At 40.9% G+C, this 26,065-nt stretch overlaps 1 protein-coding gene across 1 annotated transcript in view; it reads right to left on the reverse strand.

The window, feature by feature from the left end:
- The window catches only part of LOC136291827 (uncharacterized), a 182,292-nt gene that overhangs the window by 119,575 nt on the left and 36,652 nt on the right, over positions 1–26,065 (reverse strand). The window contains exons 4-5 of the mRNA XM_066186952.1: positions 19,963–20,188; positions 19,767–19,840 (exon numbers count right to left, since the gene is read on the reverse strand). The gene's annotated coding sequence lies outside the window, so the exon portion shown is untranslated. The remainder of the gene's footprint in view (positions 1–19,766; positions 19,841–19,962; positions 20,189–26,065) is intronic.

A 26,065-nucleotide genomic window follows, 5' to 3' on the forward strand; every position in this document is an offset into this window, starting at 1 on the left:
CCCACAGAGCTTATTCCAGCCAGATGCTTGTATGGAAAGAAGCACAGACAAATGTCAGCATCACTTAAGCAATGCCTAAACCCATGTTTATTCACACTGCAGACGTCTCACCACTGCAATGCTGTGCTTGTCCCCAACACTTCAAAGAGGCCTTCAGAAGCCAGCTCTTTGTGTGGTGTGGCAGAGGCTGCATTGTTCTCATTACCACTCACAGAACTCACATCCAACCATTAAATTATATAGCTTTCATCTGTTTCTTAAGAAGACAAGGCTAATGCAATCATGCTGAGTATGTGCATGTGTGTGTCCATCCATGTATCTTCCCAGCAATTTCTGACCATCTGCCTGACTTTGATCACTGCTGGCAGAAGGTCAGAGACCTTGAAAACACCAAGCACATGAACGTTGTCAGGAAAATGAGCACCTGGTCTGAAGCAAGGAAAACATATTTACAGTCCCAAAGCAGAAAAAGCTTCCCAGCTCACCCTTGGACTCAAAAGGATTTAACATGAGTTGCAAGACCAAGAGAAACAAGGCTTTGCCAGTGCCGCGGTTTGTTGAAGCATCATGGCATAGCAGCAAGAGACACCACAAGCTGTGGCTTTCCATGAGGTACCCTAGCCCCCAAAACACCACTCTGCCTTGAGCCAAGGGCTTAAATAGCCTTTTTGGTCAATGCAGTTGCCTCACAGCCCTTATTATTCCAAAGAAAGAGAGAAACACCACATTTCCCATCCATATCACCACTGGTGACCTCAACAGGCCAGCTGAGCCATTGAGGATTCATGCCATTCATTCATTTACTCATCCTCATGGACCACAAGGAAGCCCTGATCTTGCAGGAGTCAACAGGGGCTTCAGTTTCAGAAGAAAACAGAGTTGGAAGAAGCATATGTGCCAGGGAGAGAAAGTGACCAAAAAAACCTTAGGGAGGAAGAAAGTGTAGCAGGATACTTTCTTGCAGACATTTCTTGAGGAAAGGAAAAGGAATACCTTTCCTTGAAATCAGCTACAAAGATAGTTTTTAAAAAAATAACATTGCAGTTCTTCAGGATTCAAACTTCTACATTTACACTGTAAATAGATTTGGATTTTTTTTTTTATCCTCTTCCCCTGACTGGATGCACAGTGAGCTGGGAAGTCAATCCACACACACAGCATGATCCCACAAACACTGCAGAGTCTGTTCAAGCCCTCCTCCTGGTCGTAGGGTTGCCAGCTGCTTCTAAATGAATCAGGAGTGTTACAATCAGCAGAAGACCAACAGGCGTGGAAGTTGTCTTCCTTCAAACATATTGCTGTTACTCAGCTTGAGAGGACCTGAGCTTACGAATCAACCTCACTAGAAGTCACTCTGAAAACGCTACATTTATAAACATAAATGCACATACATGTATGCACATGTACCTGTGCACAGACACTATGCACAGAGTCCCAGCACAGTAAATATGGCCAGTTGCTATACCTCTGCGTACCATGCACAGTGACATTCTCATAGCAGCCAGAAGAGCACCCTTTTGATAAACAAACCACAGAGGTGAACTTCAGCTATTTTTAATGAAATACGGTGAACGCTGCTTCTGGCAAGTGAACTACAAAAGCTAATATTTAAACAGCAGTAGCAATAAAAGGTATTAGTTCCAAGCAGCAGAAAAGATTTACATTAGGAAAAGAAACTTCTTTTCTCTCTTTTTTTTTTCTTTTCAGATAAAATTGTGGTTTCAGGTAATCACTCACATCAGTAGGAGCTATGTTCTCTTTGGTGACCGCTGCTTGGGCATGTAGGTCTAAGTCTTAGCACTAATCAGATTTTTAATTGCCCAGGCTGCCCTAGCTCTTGCCCATTTTTTTTTTAATCATCCTACTAACGCTTCCATAAAAACAGGTAAAATATCCCCACACCCCATCCTTCCCTCACTTCAGCTGTAAACTTTGTTCTATCCAGACAACAAACTGAAAACTTTTTTGAGGGGTTTAAAAGTCAATTTAAAAAGCACAACTTTTTTTTACTTCATTTCTGGCGTATTTTGTATTGTTTTAATTTTTTCAACAAAACACTGAAAGGCAAAAAATAATCCCTTTTGCTTGCTATCTATATGTCATCACAAAACTGGTTCAAAGAAAATTTCACAAAATATTATTTAAATTTTAGCAAAATCCATTCCTACACCTTTATTTCTTGATAAGCCAACACATCCCAGTGCATGCTAGCTCCCAGCTGGTCTTCAAATCCCGTTGTCACAGTACCTGCTAGTGTACTGTTGGGGTGCTGGTATTTCCACATGCTACTGATGCACCTTGCCATGTAATTTAAGCATTTCAAGGCCTAAAATGAGGCGTTTCAAGACAAAGATGGCCATTCCATCACTCATAAAATAAGCCGTTCACATTTTTAGTGCAAGTTAAGGCATCTCTCATATATCGTACCTATACCAAAGAACAGGGCTTTTGGAACTACATCCATAGTATATCCCAGATATATCAGCAAGGTTAAATTCTTTAGTATAAACTTATTCCTGAAAAACATTTTGAAATTATTTGCAAAGGGGCACATATGAATTTCAGTTTAAACAACTCAAGATTATTGAAAAATTTTAAAGATTCATTCCTTGCACAATACTCAGCAACCACAAATGCAGGACACAGATCTTGTAGTTTACGTGGTGCAACACTTCGTTCAACAGGCATCACGTGAAGAAGCTGAGGGGCAGACACTGATCTCTTCATTCTTGTGTCAAGTGACAGGACTCAAGGACATGGCACGAAGGTGAGTCAGGGGAGGTTTAGGTTGGATAACAGGAAAATATGGCTTTTCCACCTATAGGGTGGCTGGGCACTGGAACAGGCTCCCCAGGGAAGTGGTCACAGCAGCAAGCCTGACAGAGTTCAGGAAGCATTTGGACAGTGCTCTCAGGCACATGGTGTGATTCCTGGGGTATCCTGCATAGGGCCAGGAGTTTGACTGATTGATCCTGATGGGTCCCTTCCAACTCAATATCTTATATGTAACAACTGGATAGAGAACCCTGGAAAAGGGAATATTCCAGGGAGACCTTAGAGCAGCCTTCCAGTTTCTAGAGGGGGTCTATAAGAAAGGTGGTGAGGGACTTTAAACAAAACCATGTAGAACTAGAACAGGGGGGAATGGCTTTAAATTGACAGAAGGCAGATTTGGATCACATATTAGGAAGAAATTCTTAACTGTGAGAGTGGTGAGGCACTGGAACAGGTTGCCCAGAGAAGCTGTGGATGCCCCATCCCTGGCAGTGTTCAAAGCAAGGTTGGATAGGGCCTTGAGCAATGTGGTCCAGTGGAAGGTGACCCTGCCCATAGCAGAGATGTTGGAACTCGATGATATTCAATGACCCAAACCATATGATTATGGTCTTGTTCAGATTAAGTGCTATGCTAGCACTAAAATCAAGAAAAGAGTAATAAAAATAGTTTACTTCTTTGGAGCTGGTCACCTCAGACTATAGGTGGAGGGAAATGATCCATCTGGCTTAAAATAAAGAAAAACAAAAGCATGGTGCATCAGATAGGTTTCAATGGGCATTTTAAGTCAGAAATCTAGCCAATATTATACAAGGAAAAGCAGCACTTTTTTTTTTTCTCTGCTTTTATTTGTAAGTTGTTAAATAAGTAGGACAAAACACGTATATGTCTGCATGTGGTTTCATTAATCAGTGTGATGCACCACAAACCCAAAAAACCAAAATTTTCACTTCCCTTCTATTCAAGTAAAAGTGCAGTGTACAAGTCGTAGCCAATGTTCCTGACCTCTCAGGTAAAAATTACATTGACTGAAGGCAGCCTGAAATTCCCTACTCACATTGTTATCTCTAAGTTCATATGAAGCCCTGTAATTAAAAACAGCTTTTAAATTCCAGTGAAAAGTGAAGGGTCTCAGACTGGTAGAAGTGAAATCACAAACAAGCCAAAAAACCCCCAAATTTGAAGTTCCTCTCCCTTAACTTAGCTGACTTTTCTGGGGAAGCATACAGAAAGGGAAGGCAAGCCAGGCTGCTATATTCAGAGGAGTTGTGGACATACCCACCCTACCCACACCAGAACTTGGCCCATATGACTCAGGAAAACACAGTGCACTCAGTTCTCCCATGGCTGTGAGCACAAGCCCCTCACATCACACACAGTCACACCTAAAGCCTGATTCACACCCGGCATGAGTGAACAGTAAAACGGTGAATTTGTCTTCTGGATCCTTTTTCCTTGTCCTGCTCCTGTGTCCAAGCAGAGCCTAACCAGCCATGCCAACACATGACTTCTACTACATTCAGGGGATTGCTGCCACAGCTACGTAAGCCTTGGGGCAAGATAAAACAGCATATTCCCCTTCTGGAGAGTATTTCCAGCTTAGCATTAATGGAAGCTCAGGACAAAAATAAGAGATACGCCTTTGCAGCTACTGGGACTACTGGATTTTCTCCTCCATGTTCGCTTGGTGGTTTTGAATTAAATCAAATCGGAGGGCTGGGAGCGAGCGCTCTCTCAAAATAGCACAGTTCAGTCTCGTTGCAGGGAAATCGTGGGTTTCCAATTTCTGCTGTGGACACGGCCTCTGACTCGGGGGTGCCAGGCTGAAGTCTCCCGGCACAATTTCGTCAAAACCTCTTCAAGTCAAGACAAAAGTAAAGCCATGAATGCTCCTTATTGCAAGCGTCTCTGCTGAATAGCTTGGTATTGTCCTATTCCCTATGACAATGGAGTTAAGGGAATGAAACATGTTGTTTGGAGACAGTAAAAAGCTGTCAGCAGTAACCACTGTCAATACTCATGCTGGGCTAAGCTTGGTACTCCCGCTTGTCATTTATTTATTTACTTATTAAAAAACATGTTTGATATAAAGCAGTTCTGTATGCAAGCAACAATGCCAAACTAATAAACCAGTGATTAATTTTGTTCTTGTCTTAGGTTTGTTTTCTTCTTAATAGTCTACGTAAATACATTAGAGAAAACATTCATTTGCCTAGACTTTATGTGGTATGAAGCAAACCCAGAAGCATTTTGCAAAGGCAGCTAGTTGTCACAGAAGAGCCGGGCGGTCAAACAGAAAAGAAAGACATGAAAACAAATGTAGAGAGCTGCATGCAAGCTGTGGAAACAAACAAGACATTTTGATTTAAAAAAAAAAAAAATTGCTCAGCATTTTCTAAAACCTTGCCAATCTAAGAAATGGTGTTACAGTCTTCAGATGGCAAGAAATAGCCAGATGAGGAAAAGCAAAAAAAAAAAAAGGTTATTAATAATTTTAGAGAGAAGAAAAAAAAGGAATGTTTTGATGGAAGTCTCCACTTGTCACTTTGTATATATAGAGGTGCTTAAGATTTTAGATACATTCTCTGGATGTTTTCCCTTTAACAGCTAGCAAAAATCCTAACTCATACATTGAAATCTGATACTTGTCACGGAGACTGCTCTTATTTCTGTTCCTGGGCTGTAGCAGAATAGTGGTTGTAACAAGTTTTCTTATACTGCTTTTGGTGCCACCAGCTTCCTCGTCCCAAAAGAGTAAAGGGCAAAGGGTATGTTCCTTCCCAAGAGCAAGGAGGAAAGCAATTCATGGGGTGCAAGAGGGCTGTTAATGCTGTTTGACCAGTCAGAACGCTCCAGGTCTCAGAGTGTTCTGCATACTTCTCATGCTAACAGTCTCACAGACAAAGAAGAAAACTCACTTTGCCAAATCGAATCCCCCCTCATAAAAATTCTTCAAACTGCAACAAAGCTTGAGAAACAGAGAACATCACATTCCACCTCCCTTTGGGGCAGCAGCAGCAGCAGAGGATCCACTCCTACTGGTTTTTTGCACGCCCTCGGTTATTGCCAACTCCAGTGGCAATTTGGGTCATGCAAAAAACACAGAAATAGATAAAACAGTCATGTTCCCCACACTGGATGGTGTGAGATAAATAGTCCCCAAGGAAAAGCTGAGAGCAATGGCATCACTTCCAAGAGGTGCAACCTCAATGCACTGGGAGGTAATATTTTAAAAATGCCTAGAAAACATTTATATTCTATTATACTTGTGTGTATTCTATTGCACAATAGAAAAAATATTGTGCATTTAATTTTTTTGCCACATAGTATTGGAAATCTATTTTAAAAATGCTTTGAAGAACACTCCAGAATGTTGCTGGTATTGTTTTCATAATTCCAACTTAGCAGGCTACAGAGAAGAAAATGTTAATGAATAAAGTAAAGAAACTTCTACTAAAAATGCCCTAAAATTACTTGTCCTAGCAAGTAATTTTTCTGAAAATTATATAAACATTGTCATCCAGTCAACCAAGATTTTTGCATGGCCGCCTAGGACACATTGTGTAAAAGCCTTCCCATTTAAGAAAATAGATTCATTAAACTAAGGTGTCTTAAAACTTTCAAGATTATAAGAAATATACAGTGGTTAGGGGCAAGCAAACTTACTCTATTTTACACCATACATGTGAAGTAGTGTACAAGATGCTGGCAAGGAAGAGAGACAAATTCAAAGCCGAGACCTTTGCATTTGGTTGTGGATAAGGCATGGGGCTATCTTATCCTGGAAAAGGGATTATTTCGTAGCTCAGCACCATCTCCCACCCCAGGAGTCTCTGGTACTGCTTTCACAGCTTTTGGTTTCAGTGAAGCATAACCAGTGTTGGTAGGAAGTTGTTGCCAAGGTTATCTCTAGTAACTAAATCCAGCCTTTATGTGGTTTTAACAGACAATTTGAGATGGAGACAGACAATTTCTTCAGAGACAGCCAAATAGCTGACTTCCAGGGTGATGTAATCCTGGAAGGTCATTGCAAAGCAAACGCGTAAGCGCTCTGTTGTTAAGGTTTCCGCCTGCTCCCCGAGAACATGGGGTATAGGAGTGAAAGTCTTCAAGCATACAGAGACCAAAGTGCAGCCTGATACCTCCAGGCTGCAGGGGAGAGGTAAGAATCTTCCCTTCCAAATAATACAGTACTTCCAGCTCTCGCTCACACTGACACAGGAATGACTCTAACGATCACAGTCCTGATTCATCACCCTAAAGACCATGCGGCTTGTGTGAGGGAATTCCAGATACAGAAGAAATGGCTCCCAGCACAAACACAACCAGAGGGAGCCCTTGGGGTTGGGCTGAATGGGGACCACCAGCAGCCACATTTGTCCTTGCCTCGTTTCCCAGTGTGGGGCAGCAGTCAGAAGGAGGGTGGTGGGAAGTCACCCTGCAAGGATGCTTGTCCAAGTGCTCTGAGATGCCCTAACTCATCCACAGGTGAGCAGGAAGAGGAATGCACTGTTGGAATATAGACAGAGTTTGATTTTCAAGTCAAAGTCCTGCGAATTAACATTATTTGAATTTTCACCAGTTCTCCTGAAACCTTTAAAAATCTATAAAAACTTTTAAATCTTGCCTTGGCTTTCTTCCCCCACTCCCATTTTAACTTATGATCTTTACAGTCCACACTGAATTATCAATATTAGTTAAAATCTTCAGTTCTCTCTAGAGGACAATGCCCTCCAGGTTTTATAATAAAATACCACAATGTTCAATCAGGCTTGTATATCATAGATATATATTGTAAAATAAACATCTGAAGGCAGCCATGATTGAATCTCAACTCTGTAGAGTCAAGAATTATTCACTGCCTTTTAGAAAGCAGATGATATTTATTCTTCCCTAAAGTTTGTGCCCTGTGAACAACATTTCTTTCACACATCCTTCCCAGGATTACAATTCACTCTTTGATAGCCCTCCATGATCCCTTATCTCAGTCTGCATGACATGCAATCATTCAAAATTGCAAACTGAATTTAATTGCCATAGACAAGTGTTAATAGATTCTAATAATGCTTTATTAGAATTTATGCAAATTGGACTGCACTGAAAAATCTGAATAAAATCACAGCTTTAGCAGCAATTTCTTCTCCTATGTTGTCTTGAAACACAGAGCAGGAAGAGGAAGATTTAATTAGTAGCTTCTGATGGAATCTGATGATGAAAATGTTCTTATGAATTGTTATAGGTGACAAATATTATCTTTAAACCTGTAAGTTTCATGATTCATTAGTTAACACTGAGGGCTTTTCCCAGGGGATGATTTAATATTAATACCAGCCAACAGATTTTTTTGCATTAGGATTTTTATCTCAATAGATGTGTGGATGATGTCTCAGAGCAGTATTATGCTGACTACACTTTGGAGTATTCAGTTGACAAATGCTTTTGTACATAAACAAATCAAATAAGTAGAGAGGAGAAAAGTAACATATGAGTGGAGATTTTTGAAAAATTAAAACAGAAATAATTCAAAATAATCCATTCTAGAAAGCAAATCTGAGTTAAAACTATAATATAAAAGCTATTCAAGACTAATAACCATTTCTTTATTCTTTGATTCCTTTTGTGCTGCTTTTCCTCCAGGACAAAATCTTATGATGTATGGAAGGTTTCCATCTGCATGAAAACTTCTTGGTGTCAGTGAGAGAGGCACAGAAATCAAAAACCACAAACAGCCTACATGGGTTTGTTTTGTTGGTTTTTTTTTGGGGGGGGGGTTTAACTCATGAAAGAACATTTACTTTAACTATATGATAGAAAGGAGCACAGTCATGAGATTATTTTTAATTCTGCCATTATTAATTAATACTGGAGGGAAAATATCTCAAAATAGTTTGATTTTTCTGCCTACCCATATGCATAGACACTGTAATTTGCACACCATAGTTAGGGAATCCTTCCAGGGCAGAGTTCCTTTGGAAGGATAGCTATTTTATGTTACTGACAAAGCTATCATATTTCTTCCCGATTCCATAAAGAAACAAAGGAAAATCATAATGTCATAACTAGCCAAGGTGATATAATATTACTTCAGGTCTTAGAAACAGCCAACCCAAATATTTTCTGTTGACAAGCTCCACTGAACAGCACAGGAGCCAGGCATTACATCACATATGCCAGATAACATTTCCTATCTTGGATTAAGAAAATCTGCCAGAAGAGTATTAATAGTTGCTCCATTTAGAGATAAGGAGATCAAATTACCAAAATCTTACAGTGGTTTACTCAGAAGCAGTAAGAGCCTGGCTATGTTTAAGTTGGTGGCAAAACTTCAACAGAAGTAGGATTCCACTCACATATTTACTAAGCCAGCTCAAATCCTTCCTCTTCCAGTCCTTATTGCCCACCATAAAGCCATTACTAGGCATAAAACCAGCCTTTCCCTACAAACACAGTGCAAATCAATAGAACTTAAAAATTCAAACACAAGATAAAGATCATTTGTAGCAGATATACAGTGCTGTGACATGCGGCAGATGTAATTCAGAATTGTAAGAGCATTTAAAATAAAAACAAACACAAACCAATCCTACTACAAAACAAAGCTGAAAAGCAAACCTGGAGTTTGAGTTTTTAAAATTAAAACAGATTGAGGCCATTTTTGGTAGAACACTGATGTCAATCGTTTTAAAGGAGATATGACAGAGCACAAAGGAGCATGAGTCTTACCACTGAAACTATGCAGATACCCAGCATTTCTCTCTACTTTGGGGAGCCTCCACCCACATACCTCACTGAAGATTTACAGGCTCTTTCTGGGCCACCTGAGGTAGTCCTGCCACTGCAGTCAGGCCAGCTGCAGGGTGTGAGTGAGGCCCTCGCTCTGCTCATCACTTCCATTATTAGTGCAAACCAGCAGCCTGTCACTGCAGTGCCACAGAGCCAGGGACAGTGTGGGTCTGGGACAGGGACAGCCTGGTAAAGTTGTACCAATGGCAACTGAACTGTGGTTCAGTGGCTTTGAGGGTCCTTTAATTGCATGTAAGCTGACAACATGTAAAGCTAAAAATAAAAAATATAGGTTTCTCAAATGGAAATGATGAGTAACCCTTAACAATAATTAATACCAGACATTCTCAAAGACCCTTTTTCACCTACAAATGAAACTAATTACTAGGACTTCTAGCTTATAGTTTGCTGTGTTGCAGAACAGCAGCAGCTGGGCTGTCTTTTTTATTTACTCTTGAAGAGCTTTCAGTGAATCTGTTTCAAATTTTGCTAACCCTACTCAACCTCCACACCCTCCCCTTTCTACTCCCCTCCACCTCCAATACTCATTCATGAGTTACAGCTGAGTAAAGTGATTTATAATAGTGCAATGAACTGCAAAACATGCTCTGGCAAAGGAGCAAATTCCTCTGCCTTGCCTCAGATACCATCAGGTGTAACTGCAAATTCTGCCATACCCTTAGTACTGAGAGAGGAGATAAGCAAGACAGTGACTTTTCCTCCACAAGCTTGTGGAGTGAGATGCAATAGAATTACACCCTCCTCCCCCAGTACTAGCCCCATCATGCCCAGGCACAGTGCAGGAAAGAAGGAGGGTCAGCTAATCCCTGGGCTTCTTTTAAAACCCCTTGGATACAGAGAAAGGAAGAGGGAGAAAGCCTGTTATCCGAACTTCATGTTAAATTTTGCAACTAAGAAAAATTTGCTGATTAGTGAGTGGTCCACAGGGGTCTTCAAATCTGAGTCTGCTTACAAATAGGAGCAGTGAGCTATGGTTTCCTTAAACTACCCAACATAAATGCATCTGGTTTACTGTCTAGAGCTTTTTTTTTTTTTTTGGTCTTTCCCCTCTCTGCAACATTATCATGCAGTAACTATCTGGACTGAAATAAAGCCATCCCACATGAGTACAAAAACAGCTATGCAGGGTGTATGATTTTATTGCATACCTGATACTTCATTTTATTTTATGTCTTGACTCCCAAATCTAGGTCAAATTCTCAGTTTTCCTCAAATGAAAATAAGCCTTGAATTGAGCTAATTTTGAGGAACATTTTGTAAAGGGGAACTATGAATACAAAAAAGAAAAAGAACAGCTAATTCCTGTTAAACTCTGTCGCAGCAGTACTGAAATATACAGCTGTTCCCACAGTGGACAGCACAGTTTGACTATTTTAGCCACATAAAGTCTGAAAGAAATTATTAGATGGCACAGGAAATTGAGCAGCTTTTCTAACTGGGAATAAATAAGTCAGAGACGATGTTGGTATAATCAGTGTTACATTACACAAGAGTGGGCTGCGTTAAGATATATGGGTTCACTGCTGGAAATAGGTTTTATTTCTGTTTGCCTTTTCATACAGGGCCACAAGTCTCCTTTTCTGTTAGACCTCTGTGGCTGATGAAAGGCAGTTTTGAAGGTAAGTTTTGAAATGCAGTCTGAAGGCAAGCATCAGCAGCAATTTGGAAATTCTCCTGAAGAAGGATCCAGAATGTAGATGCCTGAACCACACCTAAAGATGTCAACCCTAGCTTTTATCAACATCTTAAAAAAAAAAAAAAAAATGCAGACTTTGCGTACTATTGGCAATAAGGCAGAAACTGCTTCTATCAGCACATCTAAACACGAATTGTCATGTTCACTTCAAATGAAGCTGAACACATTTAACTGGGTGGTCAATCATTTGAGTATTTTCTTTTATTTATCATTAACTTGTTATACAAAAGGGAATCAAGAAAACCTTGCCTGGGTTCTGAATGAGACATTTTATTAACACATATCTCAACAGAAGAACACTCTCCAGAAATGTACAGTAAAAACTCAGGATACTCAGGTGACTGGAAAATGGGGAAAATCATCTAAGTAACACACAAAAGAAATAGGACCCTTTTAATCTTGCAGGGGTTTTTTTAAACTCATTTTGACAATCCCTTCAGGAGGTAACTGCTGTTCACGAAGTCACTTCTTAGGAACTCCCTTATGGTAACTTCAATCAAAACTAAGAGAACCAATACACCATCAGGACACCACAGGAAAGCTGCCTGAGCTATTATCATGAGTTTTCACTTCAATTTTTGTAGTACCTGCTGTCATGGCATATTTGCAGTAGAACTCAGCAACAGTCCTTCTAGTACAGCACAGCCCTTCTGATAACTCCAGCATTACTGCAAGCACCCATTCTTACCAAGCAAACTTTACCCCTTGTGTATTTAAAGTTGTGTTACAGCTTGATCAGCTCAGTAAAACATACCAAGAGGGGAAAAAAAACCCAAAACAAACAAAAAAATTTGTAAAGCAGATCTTTCAACGTGTTCCTGAAATAACACCTATGTTCTCACTATTAGGACAGCATCTTTGCAGCATGGTCTTCAGCCAAGGTGGTGTTAATCCCGCAAAAACTCAAGCCCTGACCTAAAAAATGTCACCAAAGGATCTAGGCTCGGCTTGGAGACAAAGCACCTGGGGCTCCACACATGCAGAAGAGCCTCTGTCTGCAGGCAGCAGCTTCCAAGTCAGACACCCACATCTACTGAGAGTGGTACTGAGTCCACCTCTGCATCACCCAAACACAACCACACTGTTCAGCAGCACCTCTGTAAACCCAGGCAGCACATTTGTGCCATAATCGAAAGGGTGCGTTATGCTCTGGGAAGTAATTCCATTAAAAACAAGGCAACTGCATTGTTCTGCTTTGGGATTATGACATCACAGCTTTTCCTCTGCCTCCACAGGGCCAACAAAAATAAGATGGGACAAGGAGGACTGAGAGCCAGCACTGCCAATACAGTTCTTTCTCACTTGCAGCCCCTTGCCCCCATGCAAGCACACTTAAAGATGGGACAACAGCAGCACCACCAGGAAAATGGGAGGCCTTAGGAAAAGCAAAGCTAGGAAAAATGGTGTGAAATTTGCCTGTCACTTGAAAGTACTGATGCTTTCTCGTAGTAGGAAACAGGAGTTCAGCTTTTCTGCTTGCTCAGAGAGGTGCAAAGCAGTGCTTCTATTAATGCTAGTGATGTACATCCCGATTTTCTGTGGATTTGGTGAGAGGCAGTCAAATCAAAGGTCTTTTTGTTAAAAAACTGAGCACAAGCAGCAAATGAGGCACATTTGGAATAACAAGGAGTATTTATCATTCTTACCTCAAGGCCTAGAAGATACCAGTCACTCATCATGAATGGCCAGCCAGAAAGAAGCTTTTCTAGTTTTTCACCTTCGCATCCCAGAAAAGCGCTGCTGTATTAATTAGGACATGATGAACTTTAAGACAAACTCTAAAATGCTCTGAGCAATGTAACAAGTACTGAGGCTCCTGCCCCTTGTCCCCCTTGCAACCTACATCCACAGAGACTAAAACAATGGGATCCCGAGAGATAAAGCAAAGTTCCTCAGGTTCATAAATGAGGAAGAAAAGTACGTTTGCTGCCACATTCAAAGTTGCATCCACCAGCTTGAATTGTTTCCCTACCTGTTTACGAAGTGGTGTTTTACTCTACTCAAGATGAAATGCAGAATTCCTTATGAAAAAGAATCTAAATACCACACCCTGAAATGCAGTTTGAGAGTTTTATCCTGTCTTTACCTGCTAGCAAAGGAGAAACACTTATTTCCCTTCCAACCACCACATCTACCTCGTTGTCAAACAACAGCCCTCAATTGACAACCTCAGGACCAAATATGTTTCCTGTACCAACACTTTGATCTCCAATTGCAACTAACCTAGGAGGGTAATAGTTACATTCGAGGTCACTAGGAGGTCTTGACCTCAGTTATTTCACCCTTCTCCAAAGAAACTTCTACTTTAATCATCAACTTCCGGGTAATCTATTAGTAACTGGCATAAATCATACATCAAAATGGGCTCAGGTGCTGTCACGAGGGTTAGAAAATGATCCATTAAGCTCTTCCTCCTCTCCCAGAGGAAACACTGCATTCTGACTTTTCAAAAATAAAAGAATAATCAAGGATGTGCCTTATATTTTAATTCATGAGCACAATTATTCTTCTTGCAAATAAGCAGGAGAAAGGAAAATGGGGAAGAGTAACCAAAGACAGCGCTGTCCCACAATACTGTTCAGCGTGATAAGCCAACATGTCAAAAAGCACATTTGCGCCCTCTCTCACCCATGCCTTCTCCTCACCACCATCCAAAGATACACAAAACTGAAGACTGAAATAATTCCGGGGAAAAAAAAAAAAAACAGTGAGACTTGGCACATGTAAATTTTGCTGCCTGACTTCACCATCACTGATTACAGCTGACGGAGAGTTAATAAAAGAGCAAAGCTGGCTGTCAGAGCAGATTAGTGTGTGTAAAGGACAAGACAAAAGAATAATGCTGTCATTATTATTTATGGTCATTAACTGGGTTGAGTTCACTTCTACAGTACCCTACCTGAGCAGTAAAAATGATCATCTAAACATGAAATACTACATTTAGAGCTAAAACACTATCATTTTGCCTATGCATTGGCTTGATCTCTTTTATAAGAGGTATTTGATCCTGGAATTAGCCAGACTGGGTAACACAGATTTAGATAATGTGTGTAAGAAACCCATCAGATTTTTGACCTTACAAAGAACAGTGCTTTTCTAGTGATGGAGCAGATAAAAGCTCACTGCCTCCTTGTCGAAAACAATTGAAAGGCAGGCACTGTGGGAAGGACAAGGGAAGCCATGGTGGAACACAACAGACAGCACAATGGAGGCAGAAAAAAAATCTAACTCAAGGGAGGAAGGCGCAGCCAAGAGGCAGTAAAAATGTGAGTGTGTGGGGAGCAGGATTCTGGGCGGGAGACTCCAGTGGAGTCTTTCGTAGGGACCTGAAAAAAAGCGAGGTGATAGAGATCCATCTATCAAAGCACGGCCCTGCTTTGAGCAACAGATGAATTCCAAGACAGATACTGTGAAGGTGGTATTCTGGCTGGAAGAGAGAATAAAGATGACTGGGGGACAGGAGGAAAATCAGACGAGCAGAGGCCTAAAGCCTGAGGCAAAACAGGGTGGAACATCTCACAGAAAGCACCATTGAGGGGCATCATGAATAGAACATAGCCTTTGGGAGCCTGTGTCCAGAGGAAAGTATGGCAGTGCCAGATGCTACTGGTGTAGCAGTTGTTGCGTATCTCTGGTCAGAGTAGGTGTGGGAAGTCCTAACTGCAGGTCAGAAAGCATAACTTTCCTGATCTGGTACTCCAGAAACATTCAAAATTGCTGAGATGGTTGAAAACTTCATCAGTCCTTGCTGTCTGCCCTTATCTGCTACCTCATCTTATTTGTTCCTTTTTGTGTCTCTTAAATAAGATCCCAGGGCTTTTCATCTACAAGACCTGAGCTGAAAACACTGACAAACTCTTTTTTTGGTCCTTGTCTGGCAGGGTGATTAATTCAGCCATGACTTATTGTCAAAAAGAATGTCCATCAGATATATGCAGACTATAGGCCATGGACAGGATATCCTCTCGTGCACACCTTGAAACCCCTTCTCATCACAGGGCAGACTGGTATTCACCATGTGACTGCAGCCACTTTTGCCTGATTTTAGTCATGTACTTCATGGGCCAGGGATGGGTCAGGGTTCAACTCATCCACCGGTGACCCTTAACATTTAATCTACAGAGTAATATTTAAAAAGCTCTGACTTTTTTTGAGAAAAATTTTCTTTAACAGATTTTGATGTACAGTCTATCTATATTATTATACATACAATAACACCCTAAATTCAGAGGCTGTCTGCTTACTGTTATCCCTGAAGAAAAATTGAAGCTTTTCCTGTCTTTTAAACTAGAGAAAATGTGATTTTTCAACACTCATTGCAATGTTGCAATTTGCGATACCTGTACTACAGATCTAAACAGAGAAACTGCAGCTGCTGATAAATGGAGTAGCACCTCAACAGGAGTTCTCAACACCAGACCCCTGTGTTGGTCTGTTCATTTATTCATTTCCAAGAGAATAAACTGTTTATTTAGACCTAGAAGGATTATACAGCTCTACCTGTATGAAACTGTCTTTACCCTGTGCAGCTACTGTTGGTGTGGGAGAGCAGTCAGATTCACATGACACTCTCCCCAGCGCCAGAGAGGAAGATGCCATCTTATCTTCATCAACAGGCTCCAGATATTGAGACTGCACCCTTCTAAGTAGATTGTGAGTAGGAGAACTAAGATATAACTTAATTTTTCATGTAAGCAGAATTATTCACTGTACTTCTCTTGTACCTTTGTCCTTTGGGGTAAAGAAATCCCGAGCTTTGGCAGATTTAGTTTGGATGATATTTCTGTGCTGGTGTGTAACCAGGTTATAATCATACTTTACATTCTTATGTATTTTCTTTACTTATACTTCTAAATGACAGTGATACCACAAATTAATATCCCTCATGCTGTAGTCAGAAACATGATGCAGTTACACAAGCTTGGCCAGTGACAGAGAACGCTCAGAGGTGACATTCACTGCCACACCAGGAGCGGCACAGGGAGACACCAGGACACTGTAAAATATCAGTTTCTGCAGGTACTCTTTTCCCACATACTGCCTCCTTGCTGAATAGCTAAGAGGACAACACAGCTCTGGAACACCATATACTCTTTAGAAAAGGATGGAGTCATTTCATTCTTTTTGATAAAGAAGAATAGAATAGATGGCTTTCAGTAGTGCAGAGATATTATTACAAAAGATGCTCAAAGAGAAACTTGGATTCCTGTTACTTCCCAAACAATTTCCATCATCACTTACTTATACAGTTTTAATACTGAATATAATCTAAAGCTTGAAGAGCAATGCATCATATTTAAAATTCATTTTTTTCAGATCCAAAAGTGCTACAGGAGAAAACCTTAGTATATTGCTGATATCAAGTACTAAGCCTAACTTCAGTCCAGTCCTATCTTCCAATAGAGCATTGGCCATACTCTCTGTACTGAGCCCCAGAGGAAACCACAAGGTTTCCTTAGGTCACCTAAGGATGAAGCAAGTAAAGGAAATACTCAATTATGTCTTCAGATATTTTGAACAATCTACCTAAACAGTTTGCTCCTGTCAGTGGAAACTGAGGAAAGATGTTTTGCCGTTTAATCTATCAAAGAGCTTTGCAAATCTGACAACAGATGATGATGGCACCCTTGAAGGTGGAGTTTCACATTTTTATGATACCTTAGATCCGCAATTTAGCAAGCCAAATGAATGAATGTATTAAGAATTAGTTTTTCATATTCTTACTGCAACATTTACTAAGTTTTTTTGTGAAACCTGCCAATTTTTAATGTGTATCGACTGCACAGAAACAAATTGGAAGTGCCAAGAGACAGTCTTGTTTAGTGATAAAATATGTCTTTATAAAGTGTGACTACCCTTTAAAAGAATGCCTCAACAAGGCATTATTCAAAAGCCGTTAAAGACCATTGAACATAACTTTGGCAGACCAGTGATGGCATTCTGAAATCTTTCTCAAAGAAATTACAAGCCTAAGGTATGAAACACACGTATGGCTAAGCACATATTATAAGACACCTTTGCAGAAACAGTATGCTCCAAAGTGTGAATTCAGTGCTGGCACTATGTAGGCACAATGCAATACACTTAATGACTAAACCTTCATAGATCCTATGAGCAAAAGCAAATCCAGCAGTCTTTCGTCCTATGGCAATAATACATTGCTCTCTTTTCAGGGGAAAACTTTCATAACTTACCAACTACCAGACTGAATGGACATCAGCTGAGTCACCATGGCATTCATCCCTTGGTCACTTTCATTCTTCAGCCATATTTTACAAAGCAGTTTAAACTGGGTTGGGTTTGTTTGTTGTTTTTTTTTTTTTTAAAAAAAAAACTATGACAGAGGGAAATGTAATTAACTTATAGTTTTACAAACACATCTCAAGGCTTTTCAGTAAAATTTGGCTTCTGTGCAAGCTCACAGTACAATGACTAGACAGAGTTCTTCTTTTGAAGTTTTGTTTAAGAAAATTCTCCCAGGCTAAGACCCAGTAAGTTATAGTTTAGCCTGGAGCAAATTTTTACAACCAAGTTATAAACCCCTGGAATAGGAGTTCATAATGGAAACAGCTGCTCAACCCTCGCCATAGCGGGTGCAAGTATAATAAAAACTGCAGGAGTTCACATTAACAATGGCGTCCCCTTACACTCTTTCCTGTTACCCATCCATTAAACAAGCAACACTACTTAACAGAAGGAAAGGCAACAGGCTTTCCTCTTTTCCCTACAACCCTACTTCTTTCCCTCAATAACCAGCTAAGCAATTTATAGGTGACAAAGAATACACTCCCCAACACCCAGGTCACTTTCAGCTGGGCATGCTTAGGGCAAGCTCTCCAACATCAACATTACACACCAGTGACACAACACTGTAGTGCATCCAGGCAAGTACTTAAGGATGCACAAATATTGCACATGACACATATCTGACACCCTGGTATTTGTGCTCAGCAATTCTCACTAAATCTCACCCCCAGCATAGCTCTTCATTCCTTTACCCCTCTCTGGGTGATACTTGCAGCATTTCCATACACAGTTCATAGAATCATAGAATAGTTTGGGTTCAAAGAGACCAAAAATATCACCTGGTTCCAACTTTGCTGCCATGGGCAGGGACACCTTCCAACAGACCAGGTTGCTCAAAGCCCAATCCAATCTGGCCTTGAACACTGCCAGGAGTGGGGTACCCACAGTTTCTCTGAGCAGTCTGTCCCAGTGTCTTGCCACCTTCATAGCAGAGAATTTCTTCCTAATATCTCACCTGAACCGACCTGTCAGTTTAAAGCCATTGACTCTTGCCCTCTCTTTTCATTTTGGGTGTTGCTTCGGAGGATTGTAAGAGCTAAAGAAATGCATTGCAGACCGTGGGTGTGCAATGCGGACCCTGCACTATGATCAGGTTGGTTTCTTTCCTTAAGATGGCTCTTAATTTTCCAAGCACTGCTTTCTCTACCTTGTCTCCTATTTTCAGCAGGTTATGAAAAGAATTATTCTTGAGTTCCTGTACTCCCTCAAGACACTGGTCACCCAAGCTGCAGGTTCTGAGCAGGAAAAACAGGAACAGTAGAAGGACAACCCCTGACCCCACCTCCCAAGCTGGGGTGACACCAGGCCAAAAGGCTACACAAGCAGGTATCAAAAACCCACCAGAGTTCACAGAGACAGCAGCATCCTTTTGGACATGTTTTTTCCTTCCTATTAACTAATGGGAATTTTTTTTTACCTAGTATTTACCAGTGAGCAGTATATTAAGCATATTGTGGCTCTCAAAGACACAATAGGACTGTCCTCCACCTATCCCAAACACTTCACTCCACAGCCAAAGTACCTGTGCAGGCAGGTATTGGAATCTGTGAGAAGGGCAAACCCAAAGCTTTCTACAGGAGCTTACTTTTCAATGTAGCTAGGCTCAGGAGAGACCTATCAATAATTTCGATTTGCAACAGAAATGTTATTAGAAATAGGGCAACTTAAAAGAAAGGCACTGCCTCCAAAGAAAGGAGAAGGGTGAGATCAAAGTTTGGGATGCTAGACAGAGCTTGGAAAAACACTTTCGCACTTCTTTCCTGTATCTCTGTGGGTTTACGTAGGGGCTGTGGCAGAAAAGGATACAAATTTCATATCCATAGCCACAGTCTATCTGCAAATGGCACCTGAGACAGCCTAGTTAGAGGCAAAAACTCAGTGGCTAAAGGTTTGTTAAAATGACTCCTTCTGTCAAAAAGAAACCTTGTCTTCTGTTGCTCACAAGCCAGTAGCCTTCCAGACTCAAGAGTTGCCACCTGCAGGAATGTAGGATCTGCTTAAACAAAATTTTTTCTATAATTTTTTTCTATAAATAAGTATAAATTCTCAGTCTTGGTAGTGGCAATAGTATCTTGTTTACATATGACTTCACCACAGCTAAAGGATTTTCTCTTCTGCATGTGATCAAGCAAGAAATAAAGTATAGTTCTTAAATACTGAATACTCAATTAAGAAACAAACTTACCTTTGAAGTCAGGTGAATGTAGGAAAGAAACATTATGGAAAGTGGTTTTGGTATCATGTACTTTCACAAGAAGCCTGAAGAAAACACAAACAGGATAATGGCATATGTTAGAGAGGATGGGGTCAGACTCTCTCCAGCAGTGAGCAGTGACAGGAAAAGGGGCAGCGTGAACAAAGTAAAACAAAAGAAGTTTCACCTCAGTATGAGGAAAAATTTCTTTGAGGGGAACAGAGCACTGGAACAGGCTTCCCAGAGACATTGTGGAGTCTCTTCTGGAGATACTCAAAATCTTCCTGGGCACGTTCCCGTGTAACCTGCTCTAGCTGACCCTGCTGCAGCAGGGGTGTTGAACTAGATGACCTCCAGAGGTTCCATCCAACCCCAGCCATCCTGTGATTCTGAACAAGGACCTGTAACACGTCCTTAAGCACAAGCAGAGGAAAAACACTCAGGACAAAATTCTCAGATTTATGAAGCTGAATGATTCACCTTCCTAAATGGTAGCAAGTTGCAGTGCTTATGATTATCTAAATTATGGTGTAGCCATTAATCTCTGGCAGAAGAGCTCTTGCCCTGAAAAGTTAACAATGCCAGCAAGGCTCCTTCCCGTTGCACCATGTACCGATTCTGTTTCTCACACCTGACTTTGCCAGTATCGTCACCATATCGTACAATCTAATAATACACAAGATGCCAGCAGATAATGCCTCTGTTGTAGGCTAAGGACTAACAGTGCTAGTTTTGGTAACTGCAGCTCACTCCAACACGCCCACTTGTTTCCTTCTAATGACCCCAAGCACCCACATCTGGGCACCATCTTCAAAGTTAATGTTAAACAGAGACATTTTCCAAAGGGAAAGAAGGCCTGCCCTTCCCAGAAGAAATGTGGAAGCAAAAGCTCCTCTGACTTCTCCCAGGGCAGACAAGGTCAAGGCATGGTCCTGATGCTCTTCCCTGGTCTTGTGGTTCCCTCCTGGCTCAGGGAGGAACTAGAACAGGGAGGACTTGCCTACATAGTTGATATCACAAATTTTCCCCTAGCTTTTCATGAACATCAAGGTTATTAATGCTGTTTCTTCATTTTGATCAGACTGGCTTTCCCCTCCACAGAAGCACTGGTGTATACTAATAGGAAAACACAAGACTTCTCACAGCTCCTGTCAGTTTCAAAAGAAAAAAAAATGATGCCTCATCCAAGCTAGCATAGAAAACCGTGGCTCTTTGTAGATGGTTGATGGGCCTCTATGTAAATTACACTGAAATCTAACAGAGCAAATTACTGACTATGACTGTCATCATTAATGGTAAAGTATTCAACAGCAAAAGACTATCACCTTGAGTTAATGCCATGAGTTAATATTTCTAAATGCAGTATATTTCATACATAGATAAGATCATTTTCCCTAGACAGACATCTAGGAGGGAGGTGCTTGGATCCTTCTACACCTAAAAAGAGCCCCTATTTTAAAGCTTGATAGAAGTCCTACTTTTAAGCCTCTGTCTACCCAGGTAAGATCATGGAAACCTCTTTTTGAAAGGGAAAAGCCCATGGCACCCAGGAAGAAAAGCTGAAATTATCTCAAACTCTGTTTTTACAGGATGAACAAGCAAGCGGGTCACATCAGTTCCCTGGCAAGTTTACCAATAGCAGTAGATGTTTGTGACTTTAAAAGAAAATTTCCTCAACAGTAAGCTTTTTTTCCCTACTAATTTAAGTGGCAGTAAACATAAAACACAAGAAGATATTCTCACCCTTCAAACTAGACACATCATGCATAAGAAACAAAGGCTCTTGTATTTCCAACTGGCAAAAGAAACAGAAAGAGAATAATCTAAGAAAATTTATAAAATCTGCCAGATAGGTGGCAAATTATGTCCAAAAATCCTGCCAGATAAGTGACTTCTGCAATTGCACAAAATGAGCATAAGGCTCTATCTCCATCCCCATTCTCCAAGTCCCCCCAAACTCTGATAATCCCATCAGTCCTCTCACCGGTTAACAACAGAAATTCTCCCGTCAGAAGAAACGCTGTGTAATTTGCCTGATCAGGCCCCATGCAGCCACACAACTCAGCTGTCAAAGACTGAGCACTTACAGTGAACCACTGGTAAATAACTCGTGGAGTAAAGGAGCTGCTGTAAAATCCAACAGTACAAATGCAGGAGAAAATCATAACCTTAGTGCAGATGCTCTACTAGCCAGCAAGGACTCTGCATTTGCCCAAGTGTGTTATTCAGTCAGGTTACTGCTCTGAATAATAACGAGCTATTTTCTACTATAATGTACTAAATCTCAAGAGGACCTGATCTGGAGTGATGCTGAGGACTTGGTGCCCAGCTAACCTCAATGGGAGCTAGGTAAACACTGTACCTCTGGATTAGGCCAGTGATAGGGACCTGATGGGGCATTGAGCACAAGATAAGCAATTGATTAGTTTTCTAAAGCAGAAAAAGGAAAATATTTTTTTTTTTGGCAGACTGATAGGACTGATTCTTTAAATGCTGCCACAGGTGTTTTGATGCAGCATTCAGTGTAAAATGGCTGTCTAAAACCTACATAAACCTCTTCTCCGTGTTGCTGTTTAAAGCACAAGTGAACACAGGCATACACCTACACCTCCTCTAGACAGTAGATTACTGCAGAATCTTTCTGTATACTAAACCAAATGTAAAGACTCATTCCAGGAGTTAAGCATTTACCCAAGTTTCACTACTTAAACTGCAATATTTGCAGCCTTAAATTTAAATAGCAAAATTCCTCTGGAAGGTTCAATGAGACAGCACAAGATTACAAACATTTAGTCCAACTTCTTACATAGTACAGAAATTTCCTCTACAGTCTCAGGTGTAGAAATGATTTCCAGAGTTTGTTTGTTTAAGGAAAATCTCAAGAAAAATTTTCATTTGTTTGACAGTGTGGTAAACCACAACCACACTTTACACAAATTATTTTGAAAACCTGCATTAGTGGCTTGCATATTACCAAATCCAGATAATTAGAAACAACATCTAGTAGTTTTGATAATCCCCCAGCCAGTTTAAAATAAAATGGCTCAATTGATGTGATTTGCTGTCTGTTTTTTGTTCTAAAACATAAGGTGTTCCACAGAAAGCTGAGAAGGCATAAAACCCTCTAGGAAGAGCCCAGTCAGGAGGCAACTCAAAGCTGGAATATCTACAGTTACCCCAAACCTCTAACATCATAACACTGTCTTGTAGTGCACAAAATACAAATATTACATACATGTTTAAATATACTATCTTTCCAAAGCAGTATTTGAAAAACCTCCCATCCACAAGCTATCACTGATGGTGTTTTGGTGGCTTGTGTCTCACTAACATAAAAAAACTTAAGTTCCACACATATCTTATTTTCAAGTGCTCATTTACAGTCCAGTCATGTGAAGATTTTCTCTTTGGTATTTTACTCCATGCCATTTCCTTAAAATTCTGTTTGTATCTTAGGCAGTGTTTTACTCCAATAAGAAGCACAGCCAGCTGTCCGATGTCAGTGGACTTCTCCCACAGGTCAAATAAGCACATGTGACCCTTAGCCACAGCTTTGCTGGTATGTAAGTGTTCTAAATATATGGAAATTATATGTTAGGGTGTTCAACTTGAAGAATTGCTGAACTCTTAACGCTATTTCTTCTTAGCAATTCACTCTAGAGAAAAACTCTGAAATTCTCTTTACCAATCACATCATTATCATAATGAATTCATGTCCTAAAGACATTGCATTAAAGGAATAGCTTGAGCTGAATTCACAGATTTTGCACAATACTAATCCACTCGTAACACTCAGCCTTATGCTCAAAATATTCATTTTAAGTGAAGCCTCGAGGAAAGGTGTTATTCCCAGCTCCAACCACTACTTCTCCCACTTCTACCCTCTCTTCTGGACACCTCTTGAGATGGTCCGTGCTTCAAGGTCACTTGCTCAGTTGCAGCTTACTGAATGTCCTGAGTCAGCCCAGGTACATTTCCAATGTGTGCAATTAATTCTTTAGCCTTTCCCAGGCACAGCTGGATGAAGGTAATAGCTAAAGGAGCCCACAAGCAATACCTTATGATACAAGTATCCCAAAGTCCTACAAGAGGAATACAAACTCACAGTACCATATGATAAAGTGCATTCATCACCGGCTGAATCTGAAGTATGAAATCACGCTTTTGTACACCTAAATTTCTTTAGATAGTGAACATCGTGGTCTGAAATTACATGTGACATATGGCTGCAACATGCATGGAAAAGGCTGCCAAAAGTGGAGCTGTTAGGGAAAGCAGGTCACCATCCTTTGCATTCTGCTGCCTCACTAGCACCAGTGCAGCCCACAACCCAGGCCACAGGAACTTACACTGGCTCAGTAAAAACAGTGCCCAGAACAACCTGTTTACTGGGAGATTTACAAGTCAGTGAGCACAATAAATCCATAGAAAAATCTCAGATATTCCCCCACACCTCCACGTGAAATGCTGTGCTCTTTCAAATCCTTTGCTGAGCTGCACATCCTCGGATTTTCCTGCTACATTCGCTTCCATCCACCTCCCTGGTTCATCTGCCGCTGCAGGGCATCTGCACTGCCATCAGTGCTCTGATGACACCCAGCTCTCTATCTCCTTCCCTCTTGACCCAGACACAGCTGCTGGCAACCTCAAAAAATGTCTGGCAGAAATTGGTTTCTGGAGGAAAGCCAGCTGGCTGCTGCTCAACCTGGACAAAGCAGAAATAATGTTAATCAGCAGGGGGAAGTGCTTTGAGGACCTGGTAAAACTCGTAAGTGCTCCATCAGCTGAGGGCATTTATCTGAACATCATACTAAGCAGTGTACAATGCAACCACCAGGTTGGAATTTAACTTCCTTACAACCTCACCAAAAGATTCACTCACTCTTTGTTAAATGCCTGCTTCATTTTGAAAGACCTCAACACCTTTCCTTTGACTCTGAAAACTGCACTGGGAGCCTACATAGATGGCCAGGAGCAGCACTTCTGGTCCTCTTCTGGATAACAAACCAAAACAATTGCCAGCTGGTTCCCTGGTGTCTTGCACAACCATCATTTTATACCATAACTCATCTCGAAAAATGATAATCACTTCTAAAAGTGGCATTCACTGATAGTTTAGATAAAATTTTAAAAGCAATTTACACCCCACCTCTGAAAGGCAGTAGTTTGGTTATCTTAAAAATCAGGCAATGTGACCAGATCTATTTTCCTCAGTCAAGTCCACGGATTTTAGTTCAATCATGAGCAACATACATTGGGACAGATGATCTTTTATTTAAGACAACTCATGCTTCTCAGTTCTATCCTTATAAGGGACAAATAAGTCTGCATTAAAATTCGCAGCATTTTGCAAGGGGTAATTACTCAGTGACCTAATTTACTCATTCAGTAGCAAGACATTAACATTTTGAAATCCTAGAAGCAAGAATAGACATAACACCTAAGTCCTGTACCACAAAATGAAGACCAGAATTGGCAGTACTGTATTTTATCTTCGAACTGCACACCTGAAGCAGGCTTTTGGGGTATCTTTCTAATGCATGCTGATCATTCAGCTACTGCTAGAAACTTATTTTTCTTTCACAGAATGGGTCAGGTTGGAAGGGATCACAGTGTCATGACATCACACAGTCATCTGGTCTAATCTCCCTGCTCTAGCAGGGTCATCCCAGAGCACATGGCACAGGATTGCATCCAGATAGTTCTTGAATTTCTCCAGTGAGGGAGACTCCACAACCTCTCTAGGCAATCTGCTCCAGTGCACTGTCACTTGCACAGTAAAGAACTTCTTCATCGTATTCAGGTGGAATTTCTTGTGTATCAGGTTCTGCCCATTGCCTCTTGTGCTATTGCTCAGCACCACTGAGAAGAGCCTGGGTTTGTCCTCTTGGCATCCTCCCTTCAGATATTGATAGACATTGATAAAGTGTACTCTCAGTCTCCTCTTCTTGAGGCTGAACAGGACCAGCTTCCTTAGCCTTTCTTCATAAGAGAGATGTTCCAATGCCCTCATCACCTTTGTTGCCCTCCATCGGTTCCACTCTCTGTGAGTGGGTCCTCTCTTTAAAGGTCGGCCTGCAGGCTCTTCTGCTACCATGTGGACTTGGGTTTACACCAGAGGTAGCTGACTCAACCTCTTCCTTCAAGACAACTACACATTAAACCAATATTGCTTGATCCATTTCCAGACTACAGGAAAGGCAGTAAAATCATAACAGGAGGCTCCTTGCTAATGAGCAGTATTATTAGATAGTAAAGCTGCTTAGCGTTGCAAACATGAGGGAAAGGAA

The sequence above is a fragment of the Chamaea fasciata genome, unplaced genomic scaffold (assembly GCF_029207755.1).
Source record: "Chamaea fasciata isolate MVZ Bird 193981 ecotype frontalis unplaced genomic scaffold, bChaFas1.0.hap1 SCAF_1, whole genome shotgun sequence".
Taxonomy (NCBI): Eukaryota; Metazoa; Chordata; class Aves; order Passeriformes; family Sylviidae; genus Chamaea; species Chamaea fasciata.